A 22,653-nucleotide genomic window follows, 5' to 3' on the forward strand; every position below is an offset into this window, starting at 1 on the left:
CTATGCCTTCTGCAACATCACTCTTGTTTGTCTTTTTAGTTGGCAAACATTGTGTTGGTTAGTTTATAAAAAAAGATCATGACTGGGTATTTACTTCTTATGTGTATTGTTTTTAACTAAAAGACATTATTTTTATATATATATATATATATATATATATATATATATATATATATATATATATATATATATATATATATATATATAAAATAGAGAGAGAGCAGCATTACTAAAACAGCTTGGTCACAGGGTGTACTTGAAAAGTGGAGAATCTGAAAAGCAACTTTCATAGTGTATAGACCTTTTTTGACTTATAGTAACAAATGACAGAAGTATAATTGGGGCTGCAATGACACAACTAAGCAGCTCTTCGGTGTCCACTATGTTGGAATATGTTTTCTTCCATAACAGGTGACCAATCAGAAAACAAGGAATTGTAATAAACAGGATCCAATCAGGGAATGGCTATGTGATAAGTACAAAAAAGTCAGAGTGCAGTCTGCATTTTCATCTGTTCACATTACAACACCGAGCTGACATTTTCAGATATACAGTATGTGGCACTGGAGAGCATTTTCATAAGTCTCCATTTTCAGGGGTTAAAAACTGTGGAATAGTATGCACGAAAGGTGAAAATGGAGATTAATGTCTGCATTTTTAAATGAAAATGTAATAGCGTGGATGTAGCCTCACTTTAATATGCAGATGGCTATGAATATGCATTTCTTCCCGACATTTGACACTTCATTTTCATGAGCACAAATTGTGTTTTTCTTCAGAGTTTGACCAAATATTATGTAATCATTTTTTTAAACACTCTGAGAGGTTACCTGATTTCCAAGAGGTTGTCGGGGCAGTAAAGGCACAGGGCAGAGACGGAGGAAGTTCTGACAGAATAATGTACATTGAAAAAGGACTTTATTCTGGTAGAAGGAGAGCTTTCCCTAGTGCCAGCGCAAGTGAACACCTACCATGGAGGTTGTATGCCTTATGTGTTTAAGTAGTACCCCTTTAAGTAATTACCCCCTGAACAATGAAGTAGGGAAAAGACTGGAGGGAACAGCAGACAGAAGTGACAATTTCCTCTGTTTACTATATCACAAAACAGCATAGAGTCCCCATGTAAAACAGAAGGAGCCCTATGCCACATTAAGTGAGAATAAGGCCAAGACATGCAGGGGTACAAAGGGGATTCTGTGGAGAGAGCACACAAGACTCATGTAGGAAATTTCTGACCTAAGACATGATTGTGGTTTTTGCCCTAGATGTAAAATGAGAGAAGGTTTTAGAGAAAGTTGCCTGCAATAAACTTGGAGTTTGGAGTGAGGGACTGAGTGGTGGGAAAGCCCTGACTGACATGGGTGTGGTGAGGCCAGTGGTTGAAGAAGCAGAGTAGAAGAGAGTATGGAGACTGGCAGGCGAGTTGGGGAAAGACTGCTGAGGTACTTTGTATCGTGTGTGTTTTTAATGTAATTGTCAAATACCTTTATTTCATACTTGAGCCATGACAAACTACATGTAGGCTCTACATGTAAGTTAGCATTTCAGTGTGCTCTGTACCGGTGGCAATACTACTACTACTTTGTTTTTCCTGTAATCATACCCCTGGTGTTTTTAGATTTTTAGTTATTGACACTCTTCTGGGTAGCCTGCCCCCTCCACAACAATTTTTATATTGCTACTGTTTTAAGCCTCCTTAAAGGACATTTTTTTCCTTTATTTATTTTTTACTTTTCTTGACATAATAGTTTATAGCTAAGCTGTCACTGATTGTAGCCTTTAGTGAATATCATTTTCGCCAGAGCACTAATTGTGCTGGTTAATCTTGCTGTTTGTTAAGTAGAAACAATTGGCATTGTCATAGTGTCTATTAATATTACTATAGGGAAATGTAGTATTAAGTTGCAACAATTAAAACCTGGTTCTTGGGGGGAATTTTAGTTGGTTATACTCCTGTAATATCACACATGCAGTCTTATTTCTTGCAGTAGCAGGGTGACATGATGGTTCATGTTGCTACCTCATAGTTCCAGGAGACAGAGTTCCAATTTAGTCAAGACAACCCTTTGGCTACGGCCATATTTCTACATTTTTGTTTAAAAACCTAGATGTTAGTGTCCATTTTCACTTTTTATGCACACTGCCCTAGTGTTTTTAACTTATAAAAATGGAGACTCTCCAAGGCATATCATTCTAAAAACCCAGCTTAGTGTATGTGTGTGGATGGGTGAAAACGAAGACTTTAATTGTGCTGTGATTCATTTGTGCTTATTATGTGGCTCTTCCATGACTGGTTCTTGCTTATTGCATTTTCCCAGTCACTTTGCTCACTTCATGCTTGTGTGTCACTTTCAACAACATTTAAACGTCATTGTTGGAACATAACAATCTGGTTTGATGTATTTCCCATTGCAGTTCTCAGTGTCTAAACTCTGCATATGAGTGTCTAGAGTTGGGGACACTTCTCTTTCTGACGATATATGCATGTGCAGTTTCAGTCATTTTAGTTTGGACGGAAATGCTATAGTAAATACTAATGAGGATGGAGATTGTTTTTGTTTAAAAATGCCTTTTTTAAATAAAAATGTAGTATGGATGTCGCCTCTGTGTGGAGTATGATTTTTTTTTCTCTGCATGTCTGTGTGGCTTTTTCTGCTTGCAGACAAATTTCAACTTTGTGTTTGGACTTGACCATTCAGAGTTCTGAAAACTGAACAGTTTCCTCTGTTTCTGTTATTTTCTTTTTTTCCTAATGGATACATTCTGTCTTGTCTCTTCTGTATATAATTCTGGTAACTATCTGGCATGAAGAGCCCTTGCTCATTAGTTTATGGGTCTGAGAAGTTGATTGAAGTGGAGAAAAGTGTTGCTGTTGGTCATTTAACTTTCTCTGTCCATCCTTTGAGCACCTGAAAATATCGACCTACAAGGATGAAACGTATCCTTAACAAAAACAAAAAATCCATAAAAGTAAAGACTCAAGACAAGTACTGTATGTGCAAAGCTCAGCTTGATATCATTTATTGGTGTATTTGTTTAATAATAATATAATTTTTTACATTTATATAGTGGTTTTCTTGCTACTCAAAGTGCTTTTCATAGTGAGTAGGGAGCCACTTCATCTACCACTAATGTGTAGCATCCACCTGGATTTTGGGACAGCAACCATTTTTGTGCCAGTATGCTTACCACACATTAACTAGAAGGTGGTGAAGTGGTGAGACAGAGATAGCCAATTAGAGATGGGGGATGAATAGAGAGCCAGAATGACTGGGCCATGGAAGGCAATTTATCCTGGACATTGGGATATGTCCTGATCGTTATGAAGGATGCCCAGGGATCTTTTATGACCACATAGAGTCAGGACCACTGTTTTGCATTTCATCCATAGGATGGCACAATTTGTACGACACAGTGTCCCTGTTAGTGCACTGGGGCATTGAGATTCACATTCACACCACAGGATAAGAGCCTGTTCACTAGCACCTCTTCCAGGAACAACCTAAGCTTTTCCTTGATGGTAGTGGCTGAGTTTGAACATGCTTAGCTTCAGGTGACCTTTCTGAAGTGCATGTGGTATAGCTGCTTCCTAGCCTTCTTGATTGAATATTTTACTGTTTTGAACATCTTTATTTTTACATAAAACATTACAAAATGACAAGCTTAAGTTTCATAGTGGCATTGTATGTTATGAATATGGGCAGACTGCTACAGTAATGTAAATTTCCCTTACTATGGTTACAGAGCGCCTGTTTTTTTATAAAAGGAGCTATTAGATTGTTTTCTAATTAAAATGTTTGCTTATAACATCTTATTAGCTATCTCCCTCCATAACCCTTCATCTCAGCTCACATATAATGAATAGTCAGAAAGCATATGGCTAGATACTGCTAAACAAGTGCATGTCAAGGAAATGACTTCAGGATTATAGATGACAGCGCTTAGGGTACTGCGCTCTTGTGATAATTCACAGTGCATGATGCTGTTTACTACTCAATGCATGGTGGCAGAAAGAAAAGGATGTTATTTAAAGCTGCTTAACACGTTGTGTTTTAATTGAATGAGGGTGTATATTACCTTTAAAATGATTATTTCAGATGTAGCATTGTATTGGCAGACTGTTCTTAGTATATGTGTCTGCTGACGTGGTGCCAGTAAAGCCTTCCCATTCCTCACTGCATGGAGACACTGAAATCTTTGGAATGTGTTTTGCTTAAACAAATGTGTTTGTATGCTTATTCTGCAAATAATACTACAACATGAATTATCAGTGTTTTTATTTTAGTATATAAACTGTGTTAAGATGAAAACATTACAGCTGCTATATTAGAAATTATTGTCACAATGTACAGACTACAGTGAAATTCTTATTCGCATTTGTTTATCAGCATATCACCACTCTCCAGTGCCATGCTTAGTGAGTAGAATTGCCCCTTACCTTGAAACTTCCTTAGCTGGAAAATCTTAGACCCCATAAGTCATAACCTAGCAGCATATTCTGCAGCAGTTGAACATTTTCATTTGCTTTGTAGCATATGGTGAAATTGAGCTGTGTCTTGCCACATGTTGACATACACGTTACATACAAAGTTTAGGCTGCTTATGACTTAATTTTATGTTGCATTTTTAGCTTTGCAATGCAAAATGGTTCCATCCCTTCTGTTTCTAAGGAGTTTTTTTCATCCCTTTTTTGCATTTTCTTTTAATGCTCATTCCATGAACACATGATGTTATATACTGTATGTGTGTATATATATATATATATATATATATATATATATATATATATATATATATATATATATATATATATATATATAACAACAAGGACCAGTCAATTATTTCCACAATTGACCAATTTTGTGCTTTTCTTGCATGTCTATATATATGGTATAGTTTCTAAGTATTTGAACATGCAAAGCCTCTGCAAATCCGAGGTTTGAAAGACATGCAAGAAAAGCACAAAATTGGTCAATTGTGGAAATAATTGTCTGGTCCTTGTTTGTGTGTCACTTTTAATATAGTCACGCCACCATGACCTGCTTAGTGGTACTGAAACTGAGGTGGGTTATGAAATGCGATTTATATTTTCAGAATTTGTCCATGTTTTCGTAAACAAATTAGGGATATTTAATGTACCTTATTTAAGTCAGATACAAGCTTCATTGTACACTTCAATTAACATTATTCAAAACCTAACTTAAAATAATTTACAGATACAGGTGTTGAATTTGTACATACATAAAGACAGCATTTTCTGCAACAATTACAGTTCATTTTTTCAACTGCCATATGCCCAGAGTTTGCAAAACACACTTCAGTCACTTTGACCTTCATTGAGATTGTGTGAGTTCAGAAATTTAGTTTATGGATGCATATCTCTTTAGTAGTGGTGGTTATGATTAAGTTTTGTAAAATGCAAATAAAAAAATATTGCAATTATCATCAAAGTCTTGATATAAATATTTTTGCCACAAGCATTTTGATGACTTCAAATGAGGTCTGATTCCTTACAGATCACAATGCATTCCCTGTTTTTGATGATTGTTCCTTTAGATTATCTTATTCCTGATGGGCAAACAGAGTCATATTGTCAATACATAGTTCAAATTTATTTCATTGTTTGTTTTTTGCTCTTGGTGGCTACATGTATGCGTTTCGTCACATGGCTGTAAACCATTAATGTGCTGTTTTCTAAGAAATTAATGGAACATCCATACATTTGTCAGGTCTTGTTTAACATTCTTTCCTTCTCAACTGGGGTGTAAGTTCCATGTGGTTTAACTATTGGCATATACAGTAATATTCTTTTCTCCTGTTCTTTCATTTTTTTTTTTTTTGTTGTTCTTTTTGGGCTCATTGCAGCTCTGGTCGAATGAAAACCTTACAAGGGTTTAAGCTGAGTAGTTACACATCATATGTTGTCACTTGAAGGATGTATATGAGATTGCTAAATGTGCCAAGCCTCTCTTGAAAATAGATAGATAGATATACAGTGGTGTGAAAAACTATTTGCCCCCTTCCTGATTTCTTATTCTTTTGCATTTTTGTCACACAAAATGTTTCTGATCATCAAACACATTTAACCATTAGTCAAATATAACACAAGTAAACACAAAATGCAGTTTTTCAATGATGTTTTTTATTATTTAGGGAGAAAAAAAAAATCCAAACCTCCATGGCCCTGTGTGAAAAAGTAATTGCCCCCTGAACCTAATAACTGGTTGGGCCACCCTTAGCAGCAATAACTGCAATCAAGCGTTTGCGATAACTTGCAATAAGTCTTTTACAGCGCTCTGGAGGAATTTTGGCCCACTCATCTTTGCAGAATTGTTGTAATTCAGCTTTATTTGAGGGTTTTCTAGCATGAACTGCCTTTTTAAGGTCATGCCATAGCATCTCAATTGGATTCAGGTCAGGACTTTGACTAGGCCACTCCAAAGTCTTCATTTTGTTTTTCTTCAGCCATTCAGAGGTGGATTTGCTGGTGTGTTTTGGGTCATTGTCCTGTTGCAGCACCCAAGATCGCTTCAGCTTGAGTTGACGAACAGATGGCTGGACATTCTCCTTCAGGATTTTTTGGTAGACCGTAGAATTCATGGTTCCATCTATCGCAAGCCTTCCAGGTCCTGAAGCAGCAAAACAACCCCAGACCATCACACTACCACCACCATATTTTACTGTTGGTATGATGTTCTGTTTCTGAAATGCTGTGTTCCTTTTACGCCAGATGTAACGGGACATTTGCCTTCCAAAAAGTTCAACTTTTGTCTCATCAGTCCACAAGGTGTTTTCCCAAAAGTCTTGGCAATCATTGAGATGTTTCTTAGCAAAATTGAGATGAGCCCTAATGTTCTTTTTGCTTAACAGTGGTTTGCGTCTTGGAAATCTGCCATGCAGGCCGTTTTTGCCCAGTCTCTTTCTTATGGTGGAGTCGTGAACACTGACCTTAATTGAGGCAAGTGAGGCCTGCAGTTCTTTAATTGTTGTCCTGGGGTTTTTTGTGACCTCTCGGATGAGTCGTCTCTGCGCTCTTGGGGTAATTTTGGACGGCCGGCCACTCCTGGGAAGGTTCACCACTGTTCCATGTTTTTGCCATTTGTGGATAATGGCTCTCACTGTGGTTCGCTGGAGTCCCAAAGCTTTAGAAATGGCTTTATAACCTTTACCAGACTGATAGATCTCAATTACTTCTGTTATCATTTGTTCCTGAATTTCTTTGGATCTTGGCATGATGTCTAGCTTTTGAGGTGCTTTTGGTCTACTTCTCTGTGTCAGGCAGCTCCTATTTAAGTGATTTTGTGTGACAAACATGCAAAAGAATAAGAAATCAGGAAGGGGGCAAATAGTTTTTCACACCACTGTACCTATTCACAAAGCATTGTAGGACCCATTAGGCTTTCTACCCCTATTAAACAACAGACTCAGTGTTGAATAAAAATTGTCAGTGTAACAGTACTAACAGCAGTTTTTAAGTTTTGTTCTCCTTTATTTGTTACTGTTTCACATGTTTATACTCAACACTTTAATATACAGTATTTTATGTTGTATAGATTTTTTGCATGGCTCATTGGATACAGACATCTTCTAAATTATAATAGTGAATCAATCATTGGTTGTTGCATGTACTGCAGGATATGCAGTTGTTCAGTATGTGGAACACACAAACTCTTTTCCATGCTCTAGTGCATATAAAAGAAAAGTGAATGTGAAATGTAATGGTGAACAACAAAAATAAGAGTGAAAACTGCATGTAAAGTGTTCGACCAGTCATACATGGTTTTGTCTGCTCTTCCTCAGGCAAGATTCCCCGATTCATTCTGTGCAGACACTCCAACTTCAACCCCTAGTGTGTTCTTTGTGCTTTTTTCATTTCCTTTGGCTACATCAGCTGGTTCACATTGGGGATTTGTCTCTACCTGAATTGAAAATCAGTCTTTAAGTGCTTAGTCAGCAGGAGTTTAAAGTCTATTGAGCCACATGCTGGCCAGCGTCTTCATTCTAATGGAAGGACAGAGCTGGTCCACTGTTGGGATCTGCAAAGCAGGCTGCTTTTGAACAGTAAAAGTCTGTTGCCTCTCTTTTGGCAGTTCTATTCATTGACAATGGAAGCCATCTTACTTAAAGTATATGTACAGTATGTGCTATGGACTGAAGACATTTTAAATTTTTAATTCAGTTTTTGAGCATTGAGACTTTATTACACATTCAGTTATACAGTGTAATGCTTAAACATGAATGCAACAACCCTATTCAGGGCCCAAAACAATGAATTTGATGACATAAGTTTCCATGATGATTGGAGTTTTCCAAAAAAGGTTTTCTGTGGACTTTAATTCCTTAATTTACCAAAAAAAAAAAAAAAATCATCTTTTGGCAATATTGTAACAGACAGTGCAAGCTTGCACTTGCATATCTGTAAGTACAAAACAGATATTTAACATGAATTAACAAGTCATAATTACTGCCTCATTCCATTTTAGTATTGTAAGAAAGAATATTTTTGATGTGCATTCACGTTTGTCACTTTTATAGGCTTTCCATTCAAGGAAGCACATTACAGTGAACCAAATCTAAATTAAATGAACCCAAAGTTAGAAAAGCATAAAAAATATAATCCTAGTCCATAAGCATGTTTGGAACTATTACATTTTTAAATAAATGGGTGGATGTATGTATGAAACACCTCCTCCCCCCATTAACAGCTCTCTGAATAGAACGAGTATCTACCATCCATCCATCCATCCATTATCTAACCCACTATATCCTAACTACAGGGTCACGGGGGTCTTCTGGAGCAAACACAAGGCGCAGGGCACCAGCCCACCGCAGAGTATCTACCATTGTAAGGCAAGTTTCGATAAAATCAGATAGAAGTAGTAAGTATCCCTGCCACCATATTGTGTGACTCCCATATTAGAAAACATTTAATGTATTACATCTTCCTCCTTGTGCCCTTTTGTTGGTCTGCTGGTTTCTGACCCAGTGACATGTGCTTGCTTGATAGTAACAGGTACATGGTATGGGCTACACAATTCTGATTTTGACTAGTTTCTTTCAAAAAGACAGAAGACATAGTACCATGCCTTGCTAATGAGTAATTTAATCACAGTGCATTGCTGATTTGTTTCTTATGTGGGGATGTTTTGTGTAATGATTCAAGCTCATTAACAAATGTTATGATAGTCCAAATACAACTGCAGCGTTCTATTTGTTCTGCTATTTATTTGCACTTACACAGTTTGTTATAATAGTTCTTGGTTTCAGTAATTGTTCATTTTTACATTTGTTTCATTATTTGATATGTTTGAAGAGTTGTAATGCTGCTGTTAAGTTTTAATTGTTTAAACTGAAATATACAATAAAAAATATTAATTTATAGTAAACTAGATTGTAAAAATGTTTTCTTTCTTTATGGCTCAATTAATGTATATTGATAACTTTTGAAAATGTTTGTGTGTATGAAGTGTAGGGCTGTGTCAGTTAAAGGCGATTTCTACACTGAAGAAGAAAGAAGGTTAAACACACATTTCAGCTGTATAGCCTTCATCAGGTTTGCCTGATATGTGTGTGTTGTAATGCATGTGCGTCTAAGGATGACTGTCTTGGCTCTGGTGAGGTAAACTGTTCCACACAGGATGAGAGGGGTCAGACTGGTTGAAGTCTAAGTAATCAATGTACAGTAGACCTCAGTGTTAACATTTGCAGTGCACCATGCAATGCACATATTTCTGTTAATATGCCATTTGGTATGGGATTTGTAAAAGCAGTTTTAATGTTTGTGACAAATGACAAATGGTGTGCATTTTATTACTAAAAATGTTTGTGATGCATCAACTGTTGGAATGACAGAGAAATGACAAAGACACTTATCCCTTTATTAAAGTGGAAATACATAATTTGTCATATATACACACTTGTGATGGCTACCAGTGGGAGCTGAAGGGATTAACAGTCCCTACTTTTTGGGGCTTCGATTGACCCGGACATACTTCCATCAGGCTATGCACTAGCACCGGAAGTACTCCCTGGACTAGCATAAAGGAAGCTGAATGACCTCATCCTGGTGAGTTGGAGTTTAGTGGAAAGAGGACAAAGCTCACCTGGAAAGTGTAGTGGAGAGATAAGAGTGAAGAAATTGTGCTATGGTTGGTTGATGCCTTGTTTAAATTTCTTTGTGCAAGGCATCTTTTTAAAAATTAATCTTTTTTTTGTACTGGGACTTGTGTCTGTGATTGTTTTAGGGGTTTGGGGTCACAAACTATATACTGTGTGTGTATCTATATGTATATAGTGGCTGATGCGGGGAGCAGCCCTGTTACTCCTGGTTTGTTGTGTCTGTGTGTATTAGGGGTAGCTCCCATTTGAATATAAAATCTTGACTGTGCCTGTTTTGGGGAAAAAAAATAAATTAAATTAGTTTTCCTGAAGCCTGTGAACTCAGTGTATTCTCTTGTGTGTAAGACAGTGACTCAAGAGCGTGTGTGCATGTATACATTTTTATTTTTTAATTAAGAAAAATCCATCACAGGAGGTTCAAGTGGCATTTTGACATGTATCTGAGAACGGGTAAACTGAATTAGTAAAAAGTGGTACCACATTCTGAAATTTTCCATCTTAATTTTAGAAATAATGTAAAACAAAACTAATTTATAAGCTTTTTTGTGACATTTTGATTTATTTATTTATTTTAAATAAATGTGTAAGGCTGCAGTGTATTTCAAACTTGGATATAGTAGGATTCATTCCTCCAAGTTGGCAGCTCTACTCTTACAGTGATGTCAATCGAGTGGGTTTTTTCCTTCGGTTAATGTATGATTAAATGACAACAAGTAAATTCTGTTGTACACAGTTATTTTTAACTGGCTATTAAGATTTATTTCCTCAATTTGGTTATATTTGTCTTGGTTTCTAAGTTTCAGCTGACTGATTTGTCATTTCAGTGGGAGCTTTGCTGTGCTGAACGTTATTTATTGCACAGGGCATTTTTCAGTCAGTGCTATTTAGATACTCTTAGTGGTTTAAAGTTTCTAATTTATTACCAGTCTCCTATTTCCAAAAAATTTATTTGTTTAAATTAAAACTATATTATATACTTTATTGAAACTCTGATTGTAATGGTCATGTGACATTTTGTTTTTTTTAAGTAGATAGAACGTGTTTGAACCACATACTGTAAATATAAAAAAATATTAGTCATTTGTAACAACAGAAAATTAACTGACTATAATAAACTTTTGGTAGGTAATTTAAAATACCATTTTTTTATTTTATATGTATTATGGTGTCACTGACAATTTCCAAGCATTTTGCTTTGTCTCTGTTTCTGGCTGTGTTGTATGACCCAGCAAAGCTAAACTGGATTAGTGGCCTGGATCAGGAAATCAATGTACGAAAATAACATTGGGTAGCAGTGGGGTAGTGTTTAAAGATCTGCAGAAGCAACCACAAAGTGACAGATTATTTTCTTAAATGCATGTGTTCATGTTAGAGTGCTGTCTGTGCCTAAAACTATAAAAAGCAAGATCCTTTGAGAGTAAAGACGTTGCATTTACAGAAAACTTGTAAAGCTAAACATTTTCTTGTCATTTTCCAAGCACCTTCTTCCTTATTGTATGTCAGAAGTTGTTTGGAAAAGGTTAAGTGGCCCTGCATGTGAGGGGGATGAGGGATCAGATGCAAGATTAAATGAGCCCCATATAGTCACTATGCGACTCTTCAGTTCCACCCAGGGTTGACTGCTATACCTGCCTTGCACTCTCCACCTTGCATTTTTTACTTGCACTGAATTTTTATTTAATTAATATTGTTTTTTATCAGTATGCTGCTGCTGGATTATGTTTTCCCCTTGGAGATTAATAAAGTATCCTTGTCTGTCTGTCGGCAAGCCTCCTGCCACCTATTCTTCAAAATCTGACAATTTTAAATGTTTCAGTAAAGATTGTTTTTGTTTTTTTTTTTTCTTTTTAAAAGAACTATTCTGTTAACCTTTGAATCCAATGTATGAATATTCAAAAGCAGTAGTCAACAATTACCATCCCTTAAAAACTTCTGAACACAAAAGAGTTGAATTTACATATAGAAAATGAACCTGGTGTAGAGAGAATTTAATTAAAATAAGATAATTGTGTGTCTGTTCACCATGTGCAGTTCCTTTCCCCTTGGAATTTGAAAATGACAGATTTAGGCAGACTATCTGTGCAGAAAATGAATATTCTTGAGTAAATAGCTATATAAAAAATTGCTACATTCCATTCACACCACTTTCTAAAATCATTAATGCAGTTATGCTCATGATTATGCTTAGCTTGCCAAAGACTAAAAATAATAAAGTACTTAGCAGATCTTATAATATGCATATCTTAAGACAAAGACTGGTAACCATTTATGTACAAGTTAATGGAAGGGGAGACTGACAGCAGCTCAGCCTCCTCCTTACTTCCAAGTTAGAGACTTAATAAGAATTGAGAATAATCCTTTTAGCCAAAATGTGAGGCTGGGTAGTATTAAGAATGAAAGAAAAATCAATAAATGGCTATTTCGAGTTGCATTTTGCAACCTTTCATAGTACTGAATCAGCATAAGCATATGTGCAGTTGTAGAATTCACCACCTGCAAATTATCAGTGTTTTCTTATTGGGATATTACTTAATGGATTTGACTGGCATTGTAGCATTCTTACAGGATGCGTTAAAACTTCTTCGTCATCGGTATGAGCACACTTGTTTTAAAGGCACTCTCAGTGCAGTCAAAACAGTCTTGCAGAGACTAGACAGACCTTCAGATCAGATTTTATTTTTTTTTTACCTGTGTGATTGTCTTTGTAACAGACTGTTATTATGGAGAATAATGAGATGTACATTTTTATGACCTGTTGGTTCCAACAGTTTTTTTTTGGTTATACATTTGTAAGCATATTTAATATTTTGTAGCTTTTGCTTTTGGTGGGTGGCAGAACTGCCAACTGTACTCAAAACCTGCTTTAAACATTCTTTTTGTGCAGATTCCTACATATGTAATTTGCACTGTTTAGCCGTGTGGTCGTTAAGCTGTACTTATTCCACATCAGAGTATTCATTGTTAACAGTTGTGAACGATAGGGGGCGCTCTCGCTCCCTTGAACCCCTGTCCACGACTCCAAACACCAGGTAAAAGTCCTCAAGTTGACTTTATTTTTATGCCACAGTGCACGAAGCACACTCTCCACCACAATACTCATATAAATCACCATAAATCAATAATACACAATCCTCCAGCTCCCAGACGCGTTGCCACCCTTCCACCCAGCTCAGTTCGCCGTCTGGGAGCTCCCACAGTCCTTTTATAATCCCTGACCCGGAAGTGTTCTCAATCCCCAGTCCATGTGATCCTCACTTCCGGGTCAGGTAAAAGTTATTTTCTTCTACCCGGAAGTCCGTCGCTCTTCCTATGACGAACCTCCGGGTCACAAGACACGAAAAAGCCCTCGGTCCTCCCTGCAGCTCCCTCCTGTGGCCCCCACGGCATCCAGCAGGGCTTTGCATAAAAACTCCATTGTCCATGATGCCCTGCTGGTTTTCTGGGGACCACCATGCTGCAAGGAGGGCTCCACCTGGCGGCTTGGGGGTATTGGCCGGGATAAATGGCTGGCCATCCTTCACAGTATGTAAACAACTCTTTACGGGCTCGATCAAGCGCTCGAGTTCCCACAAGTCAATATTATTTATTTCGACCGGCATAAGACTTACTTCCTTGTCTGTCTTCTCTGCCGGCCGGGAGACAATGAGCACGCCCGCTTCAGGCACGTGCTCTGGCCGGATCTCATGGAGGCTTCTGGGACTTGGAGTTCTCAGAGGGTCGAGTTGCCTTCTTCGGCGAACTGCGGTCTGTCTTTAATACTTTTGTGACATCCTGATCAGCTATTTCCGACCCTCCTTACCTTCTTGTGGGTTGAGTGATGCCTCGCTCGCCTCCCCCTTCCCCTTCGGAAAGACCAAGTCCGTTCCTTCGGGCTCAAAGGCGCAAACAGCGGGACGCGGAGCTCCTCCTTCCCAGAATGCACCTGGTTTGCTGCCGTGTCCCTCGTCAGCTGCCATCATGCGGAAGTCTTTTCCCCTGTGCTCAGGTTCCGACAGGAGCGGGCCGTTGTCTCCAGGGTAGTCTTCTTTTCCCTGCGGAGCCTCCAGGTGATCTTCTCCGAGGTACATGCATGGGACAAAGTGAGTTATAACAAAAGGATTCTCTATAACGTTCCCATCATGTACCTCAGAGCGCTCGTTGAATCCTGGAGGTTTCTCCGGACTTGAAAGGCCGCTCCTTAACTCCTCCCGAGCGTCGGCCATTACACACAGGTCACTCCCGCTGGCGATATTGCTCTGCTTGCCCTTCTTCCCCATTTTGCACTCGGAATTTTTTGGGTTCAGGCGATGCTGTGACGATTCCTGACTCCGTCGTCTGTTCAGGGTTCGTTCCCCACAGAAATTTTTGTTTCCGGTCCTCTGCAAATGACGCTAGAGTATCCTGCCGACTACGCCACTGTGAACGATAGGGGGCGCTCTCTCTCCCTTGAACCCCTGTCCACGACTCCAGACACTAGGTAAAAGTCCTCAAGTTGACTTTATTTTTATGCCACAGTGCACAAAGCACCCTCTCCACCACAATCCTCATATAAATCACCATAAATCAATAATACACAATCCTCCAGCTCCCAGACGCGTTGCCACCCTTCCACCCAGCTCAGCTCTCCGTCTGGGAGCTCCCACAGTCCTTTTATAATCCCTGACCCGGAAGTGTTCTCAATCCCCAGTCCATATGATCCTCAATCACTTCCGGGTCAGGTAAACGTTTTCTTCAACCCGGAAGTCAGTCGCTCTTCCTATGACGAACCTCCGGGTCACAAGGCACGAAAAAGCCCTCCATTGTCCATGATACCCTGCTGGTCTTCTGGGGACCTCCATGCTGCAAGGAGGGCTCCACCTGGCGGCTTGGGGGTATTGGCCCGGGATAAATGGCCAGCCATCCTTCACACAGTTTATACAAAGGTTTGCCACTGCAGTTATCACTGTAGTTTATTATTTGTGTACATTTTTTTTAATTTTTTTATTATTTTAAATCCAGTCTGCCTTTCTTTTTGATTTGCTTCTGTTGTACTCGGCCTTGGAACCCTGCAGATTTTTTTTCCTTTAGCTGACTGGAGTGTTTTGTTTTTTCTGACTGCCTGGCCATCTAACCTTAACACCAGACCCATAGTGACTTACATTATGACATTGTATATAAAGGTGCTACCCCTTTACTAATTATATACCTGTGCTTTATAAGATCATATAGATGTTTTTATTTACTTTTTTACTTATTCATTAATATTCTTACGTAATCTTATGTTTTCTTTTCTTATAACTTTCTCTTTGATGTAACACTTTGAACGCCATTCTTTGTATGAAGACGTTTTATAGAAGTAAATGCTGTTACTGTCATGCATAAATATCTCGGCACTGTCCCTCCTCCTTATACAAAGAAGCCAACATGTTATGTTCAGAGCCAGGTAAACCTTTAAGTCTTGCCTATTTTGTTTCACAGTTGCACTAAGTCACATGTGATTTGTTACTATATGCTTGAAACGGCATTTGTCAGCATATATATGTTCTATTTTAAACTGTTTTGTTTAAAGCATACTTTTTACATTTTAATTTAATGTTGTAGGTACAAGTTTTCTGCATGGTGTAGATGTACATCGTGATCATTCTTGTACATGAAATTATTTATATGTTGTTTTTGATTGCCTTAGAAACACAATGTTAATAGCTATACAGTAGTGTTTTTGTTATTACTTTTACAAGTTCCAAAATGTCATATGAATTGTGCAGTAATAATGAACATTTTTTAAATGTACAGTATTATCATACATGTTTCCTGCTCTCTTTGTGTAATGTTGTTCCATTCCACTGCTTCTCTTTCACTCCTGGTGGTGATGAGCTTTGAACCATGGTTCATTTTACTATGATGAAGTCCTGTTGTCTTCCCCCACACACAGAATCAGCATGCAGTGCGATCATTGAGTGTTACACTTGAGGTGTTACGAAATTCAAATTTTAAAACGACTATCACACGGTCTGACCATGTTTAAACTAAATTCAAAACACTGTTCCACTTGATCTCTACAATTCATACCAAAGTTATGCATCTGTGTAAATGTATACATTTATTGGGAATATTGCTGTCCTGGTTTTAGTACTTTTGTAACGTGCTGCATTGTGTGGTACATAACATAATTTAATTTCAGAACTGTTTAGTCATTAATGGCTAATAAATTTTGAAAGCAGGGACTTCACTGGTCTACCAGTCCATAGTGTTGCTTGAATGCAAATGAAATTCCTGGAATGTCTTTTGTGTGACATTTTCATGTTATTATTGTGGTGTATACACCTTTTTTTTTTTTTTTTGGGTGTTCACTTACAGTACATAAATTACAGGTGAGACTGTATAGTGTTATTATGTGTCTCATACGGCTGCAGTGTGCACACACAATGACTGTGCTTGGTTTTCATATTTTTGGAGAACTGACAAAAAGTAGAATGTCTCTGGTAGTTTTTTTTTTTTTTTCATTTTAAATGAGATATTGATGAATTCTTGACCTGTGAATTGTGGTGGCAAAGGAGGACTATTATGCAGTTCAAACTACAATCATTTTAGATCTTGGCTTTCTAGTAGACGAGAACCAGTTGTTTGAAATGGCTAGTGTTATAGAAGATATAATTACAGTTGAGTATAAAATTTGCCTGCACAGGCTTGAGAATTTCACTGGAGTGTGAGACATTGTTTTTGGGGGTTTACATCATGCTTATAATACTGTTTTCAATGTGTGCAAAAGTTTTTTGACAATACTTCCTCATTCTTCCTTGTAGTTAATCCTGAGGGTTCAGCGTTAGGCCAAATCTTTGCTAGTAAGACATGCCATGTTGAAATATAATTCTTATTTGCATGTGTAAGCTTTATTTATCATTAACACAAATTGATACTCTTAACATAGATTCTTAGAATACTCGAGAGCTGTGACAGTGGATGTGTACATTTTTTTTTTATTTTTCAAGTTAATTTAAGCAGATTGTGCTTGTCTGTTTTGATTACTTAGTTGGAAGTCACCCACATTTTCATTAGGTATTAAAAATAAAATCCAGGTCATTCCAAAGGGGGCACAGACTTTTTCTTGCCACTGTAATTTATGAGAGGATTTATAACCACATAACTCCAGTTCGCAAACCTCTGCCTTGGCATTCAGTTGAGTTTAGTAATCTAGTTTGCATCTATGGCTTGACTTCCTGTTTCTCTGCCAATTTGTATGACTACTTTTTTTAATGTACTTAATTATGGAAGTCGTGTTTTCATACATTTAAACCTGGTGATTTGAAAATGTAACTAATTGCAACTTAGCTAAGATTAAAAAAAATATTACAAGTACGGTGAGTTTTTTTTCAGAACGTTTCTGTGAAAATCGTCATTTTGTTGTTATTGGCTCTTCATGGTGTGCTGCTGCAGCAAAGCTTTGTCTTTAAAGAAGACAGGGCTGTGGCTAAGAAGCTGTCTACTCTTATGAGCACCTGGTAAGCTGGTTATTTATTTTGCATTTACTTATTTGGCTGACACATTTGTCCAAGGGGACTTATAAAATTTATGATACATTTGGTTACATTTCTTTTTGGTTTTCCACCTAGAGCACAGGCAGGTGAAATGACTTGCTCATGGTCTCACAGTATCAGTAGCGGGGTTTGAACCAACAGCCTCAGGGTCTGAAATCCAAAGCCTTAACCACTTACACCACACTGTCTAACTTTACTGCCCAAGAAATGGGTGCAGATTAAAATACAATTTTTGTTCACTCTGATATTTGTCTCAAGTATTTTGCAGAAGGATCTAGTGAAGATATGCCAAGACTAGTGCAATTTTCTCCATACTAGACATGCAAGGTAATTCACAATTGTGTGAAATTCTAGCCCTGTTTTTATCTCACATTTGTTTAAAGCTATTGGAACTTGCTGATTAAAGTGATTTTTAGGTTATTGAAATCCAAAAGTGCTTGTTTTAACAGTTTTTTGTTTTGTTTTCCATGTCCATTAGAGATTTTCTTTTCGGTCGGCTACATAAAACAGTGTCTAACAGTATTAACTTATGTAACATGTCATGTTGTAGCACTGTTGCCTTGCACGTTCCAGGTGCTCCGTGTGTGGAGTTTGCATGTTCTCCCTATGTGTGTGCTTGGGTTTCCTCCCGCAGTCTAAAGACATGCAGTTAGGTGGACTGACAACGTCAGATTGGCACCTGATGTGTGTATATGTGTTGACCCTGCGATGGGCTGATATACTCTCTAATGATTGTTTCTGTCTTGCATCTGGTGTTTAATGCAACAGGCTTCAGCTTTCCTAAGACCCTGCTCTTGATAAGCTAGTTTGTGTGACATGTGTGATAAAGAGCTGTTTCCTGCTTTGCCTCAAATGTTGTTGATAAAGTCTTGAATTAAAGGGCTTAAGAATGTTATATTTTGTTGAAATATTGGCATATGTTTTCTTTTTATGTGCATGTAATGTTTTGTTCTGGCACTCAGTTTTCCTCCCACATCTCCAAAGATGTTCAAGTTAGGTTGGTTGTCAGTTCCAAACTGACTCCTGTTTGATTACAAGTCTGGGTGTGCATGGGTTGCTCTACAATAGACTGGCTCCCTGACTAGGTCGGTTTCATGCCTTGTGCCCAGTTCCACATGGACAGCTTCTCCTTTGATTTGCTGCATTGGATTATTATGGTTTGAGAATATAGTGTTCTTTACTATTGATGCCTTTCTTAATTTTCACATCTCATTTTTTGGCGTTTTTTTGGTGTGAGGTATACAGTTGTAACAAACGAAGTTAAAAAGACAATACCCTCCCTAAAGGCCTTTATACTTCTTTTTCCAGCTTATGTTGTAGCCCAGTGCACACCTCCTCTAAAACTGTGACTCTTAGTAAATGAGTAACCTGCGCAGACCATATGGCCAGTTTATCTGCCTTTTTCCTGAAACATGTTTTCATTGATCTTCCACTATTCTGAAATAAACACTGAGCAGATCGAGGAAAGACTTGTCAAAGAAGTTTAAAAAAAAAATGCATTTTTATGCAATAGCTCTCCACAACACTACAAAGGCAATCAGATGGCAGCCCCTTCCTGTGCCTCATTATAGTCTAACACACTGTCATCTCCAGCATCACAATCTTTCTAGTTCCAGGCAGGTCATTTGCTTTTCACAATTTATCATTTGAAGCTCCAGTAACATTCACTTGGTTTTGGTCACTGTGATTTTTTTTTTTTTTTTACGCATAGAATGTAAACCAGAAATGGATCGTTTGCTTTTCTTGCATGCTGCAATCACAGCCCACTAGCATTCAGGCATGTGCCTGCTATGCAGTGTCAAAGTGTAAACTGCTTTCAACAGAATAGTATATATTGTGGGCTCCATGCAGAAGTGTAAATCAGCCTTAGGCCGGAGTTATACTTCACGTGACGCGACGCATGCTGCAGCGGATGCTCCTGCTACGCAAGCGTTGTAGTGTTCATACTTGCTCGTGTACTTTACGTAAAACTGGAGGAATCCACCAGGTGGCAGTGCGAGATATTATCACGGTGAGAACATGTTCGGCTTCTCTGTGTTGTGAATTGCCTAGAACACCTATTAAATTCTGATGACACCTTACCGCAATATCTCTGACAAAGGATGTTTACTGATTAAATCCATCAATCCAGCAAGCATTGGGCACGAGTGAGAAACAGTCCCTTGACGAGGCCTCAGCTCATCGCAAGGTGAATACAAGCACACACATACACTAGCGTCATTTTAGCGGCACCAAATCCCCAAATCTGCATATCTTTGGAAGGAAACCGGAGCACAGTGTGGAATACAAGCAGGAAATACCAGCAACGTAACTCCCTGCGAGACAGCAGTGCTATCGCTCCACCACCGTGACACCCCCATTTGTGTAATTATTCCCCCATGTGTGTAATTAACAGTATTCATTATTTAAACGAAATTAACATGTAAAATGTAACATACACACTTTAATGCATTTCATCATAAAAGTGATATCAAGTATAAATCTAAAGATTCTAAATGTGCAGAGAGTTGGAATATCATACATTTAATTTGTTCTGTGTGGTGATCTATTGCTGCTTTCCGCTGCTGTCAGGTCCAAGAAGCTCGTAGCGATTAAAAACTCAGATGACGTTTACGACGGTCTGCTTTAATGATAAAGTAAACTACGAGGTTAAAGTGGACATTTGAGATTAAAGCGAAATTTCCACTTTAATCACAAAATACACGTTTTCACCGTGTCCTTTATTTTTTTTCTCAGTGGCTCAAATATAACGCTATACATTATGTTGCTGTTGTTAAGTTGCAAAAATAAAAAAGACGACGCAAAAGATGGTATGTGAGACTTTTAAAATGTATCGTGTCATTACGTTCGGTAACTATCTACATGTGACAGAAAGTCTCTATGCAGATCCTACGGGATGAATGTTTCGATGTGCAGAAGCAAAATGCCGACATACAGATGCATTCGTGGTGCTTTTATATTCAAGCGTCGCATATTCCCGATCATAATGACACCAAAAAGTTTAAAAGTCTCACATACCATCTTTTGTGCTGTCTGTTTTTTTTTTTGCAACTTCACATCGGCAACATAATGTATAGCACTTTATTTGAGCCACTGAGAAAACAATAAAAGACACGGTGGCGTATTTTTGATTAAAGTGGAAATTTCGCTTTAATCTCGAAATGTCCACTTTAACCTCGTAGTATACTATTATTAAAGGAGACCATCGTAACGTCATCCCAGTTTTAAATCGCTCGAGCTTCTTGGACCTGACAGCAGGTAAAGTAAAAAAATAAAAAATAGACGGCACAAAAGATGGTATGTGAGACTTTCAAAATGTATTGTGTCATTACGATCGGGAATATGCGACGCTTGAATATATAAGCATCACGAATGCATCTGTATGTCGGTATTTTGCTTCACCACTTTGAACCATTCATCAAACAGCAAAGCGCGCACATCGATCCCCGAAGGATCTCCATAGAGGCTTGCTGTCACATGTAGATAGTAACAGAGACTCGGACGTCACGTTCCGACTTTTAGCACACTCGCCCCGACTTTTGCTGGTACTGCAACTCGCGCACAGCGTCGCGTTAATTTCTGAGGACCTGTTCAGAGGACGCTGGGAACGCGTGGCAGCCATGATGTGGGCGCGTACGCATTCTGAGCGTGAAGTATAACTCGGCCCTATGTATCAATAATATCATGAGGTGCTATCTGGGGTATCCACAGTGGCTTCCAGGCCAGTATAGATGTATTTTCATTTCAGTATGTCGTGGGTATCTTTTTTTCTTTCTGTTTTGCCTCTGACACGTCTAGTAAAGACTCAAAACCAAAGTTTGATGGGCAGTGGGGATTTATAAACAAATAAGGAGAAAGAAAGATGAGGCTTTATCCATTATGCTGCTGTGCCAGTACTTCAAACAAGTGTGCCTATCAAAAACCCTAAAGGAATCTGAGAGACAGATTTTTAGTGAGGGTATTTTTCTTACAGATGTCAGCTCTTTATATGCTTTTTACGCTTTATTTCTTTTTATACATTGTAGTGTTTTTTTGTTCTCTGTGGGTGGAGATGTCTATGTGTGTGTGTGTTGAAAGTTGGAATGGACTAGAATTTTTCAAAAGAAAGCATACATTAAACAAACCTTTTGATTGGAAGTTTTAAATTACAGGAATTTGTTTTCATTATGGTCTTAATAAAATTGTACAAGGGTGCTACATTAAATCGGAAAGCAGCTCTTTATTGAATTCTACTATTTATATTTTTTGAGAAATTGGCATCATGCATTTGGCTCTCTGGGTTTTCAGATCTATAATTGCAAACTGCAATGTGGGCACAGAAGAGTGTAATACCCTAAATTGCATCCCTTGTCATAGATAAAATTTCCTTTTAAGGAACTTGTTGCTTGTGGAAACAGGAAATGACTTTCCTCTTAGAGGCGGTGAAACACTGAATGAATCTGAATGGAACGCTTAGTATCATTCCAGACACAGTAACTGACTAAACGCCTTTAAATGTGACACGGTGCTTTGAAGGACAACCTGGCAAGACCTGACATTTTTAGCTGGAGCACTTTCATGAGATCTCATAGGTCACTCTGGGTGATTATGTAATTTCAACATCACTACTTTACTGTGTGTTAGACTGTTTTGCAGGAGTTTAGGGCTGTGTGTTGTCTGAAACAGTGTGCCTCTGTTCATGCAAATCCTTTATTCTTTCTTACTTTCCTGCCATTAATGTGCTGATTATGCAAGTTGTGCCCATTTTGTGTGCTTGTTGGAATCTGGCTCATTTGTTCATGATCCAACAGGGAAGCTTCTCTTGGAGGGATAACTGCATTGTGTGTGTTGTATGGACTAAAGAACATTAATATTTAGTTGTGAATACTATTCTTTTTTTTTTTTAAGTGTCATTTGATAATTAAGAATCAAGAATGAACTTACTTTAAGATAGTCATGAGTTTGGTCTTAGGAAAACAGTACATTTCTTGTGGAAAACTGTTTGGGTACAGTGAAATATTTGTTGGTTAAATGTTTGGTATTTGAGCAGTGACGATAGTCT

At 38.0% G+C, this 22,653-nt stretch overlaps 1 protein-coding gene across 5 annotated transcripts in view; it reads left to right on the forward strand.

The window, feature by feature from the left end:
* tln1 (talin 1) overlaps nt 1-22,653 on the forward strand; it is a 178,761-nt gene that overhangs the window by 37,128 nt on the left and 118,980 nt on the right. The window lies entirely within an intron of this gene.

Source organism: Polypterus senegalus, chromosome 7 (assembly GCF_016835505.1).
Source record: "Polypterus senegalus isolate Bchr_013 chromosome 7, ASM1683550v1, whole genome shotgun sequence".
Lineage (NCBI taxonomy): Eukaryota > Metazoa > Chordata > Cladistia > Polypteriformes > Polypteridae > Polypterus > Polypterus senegalus.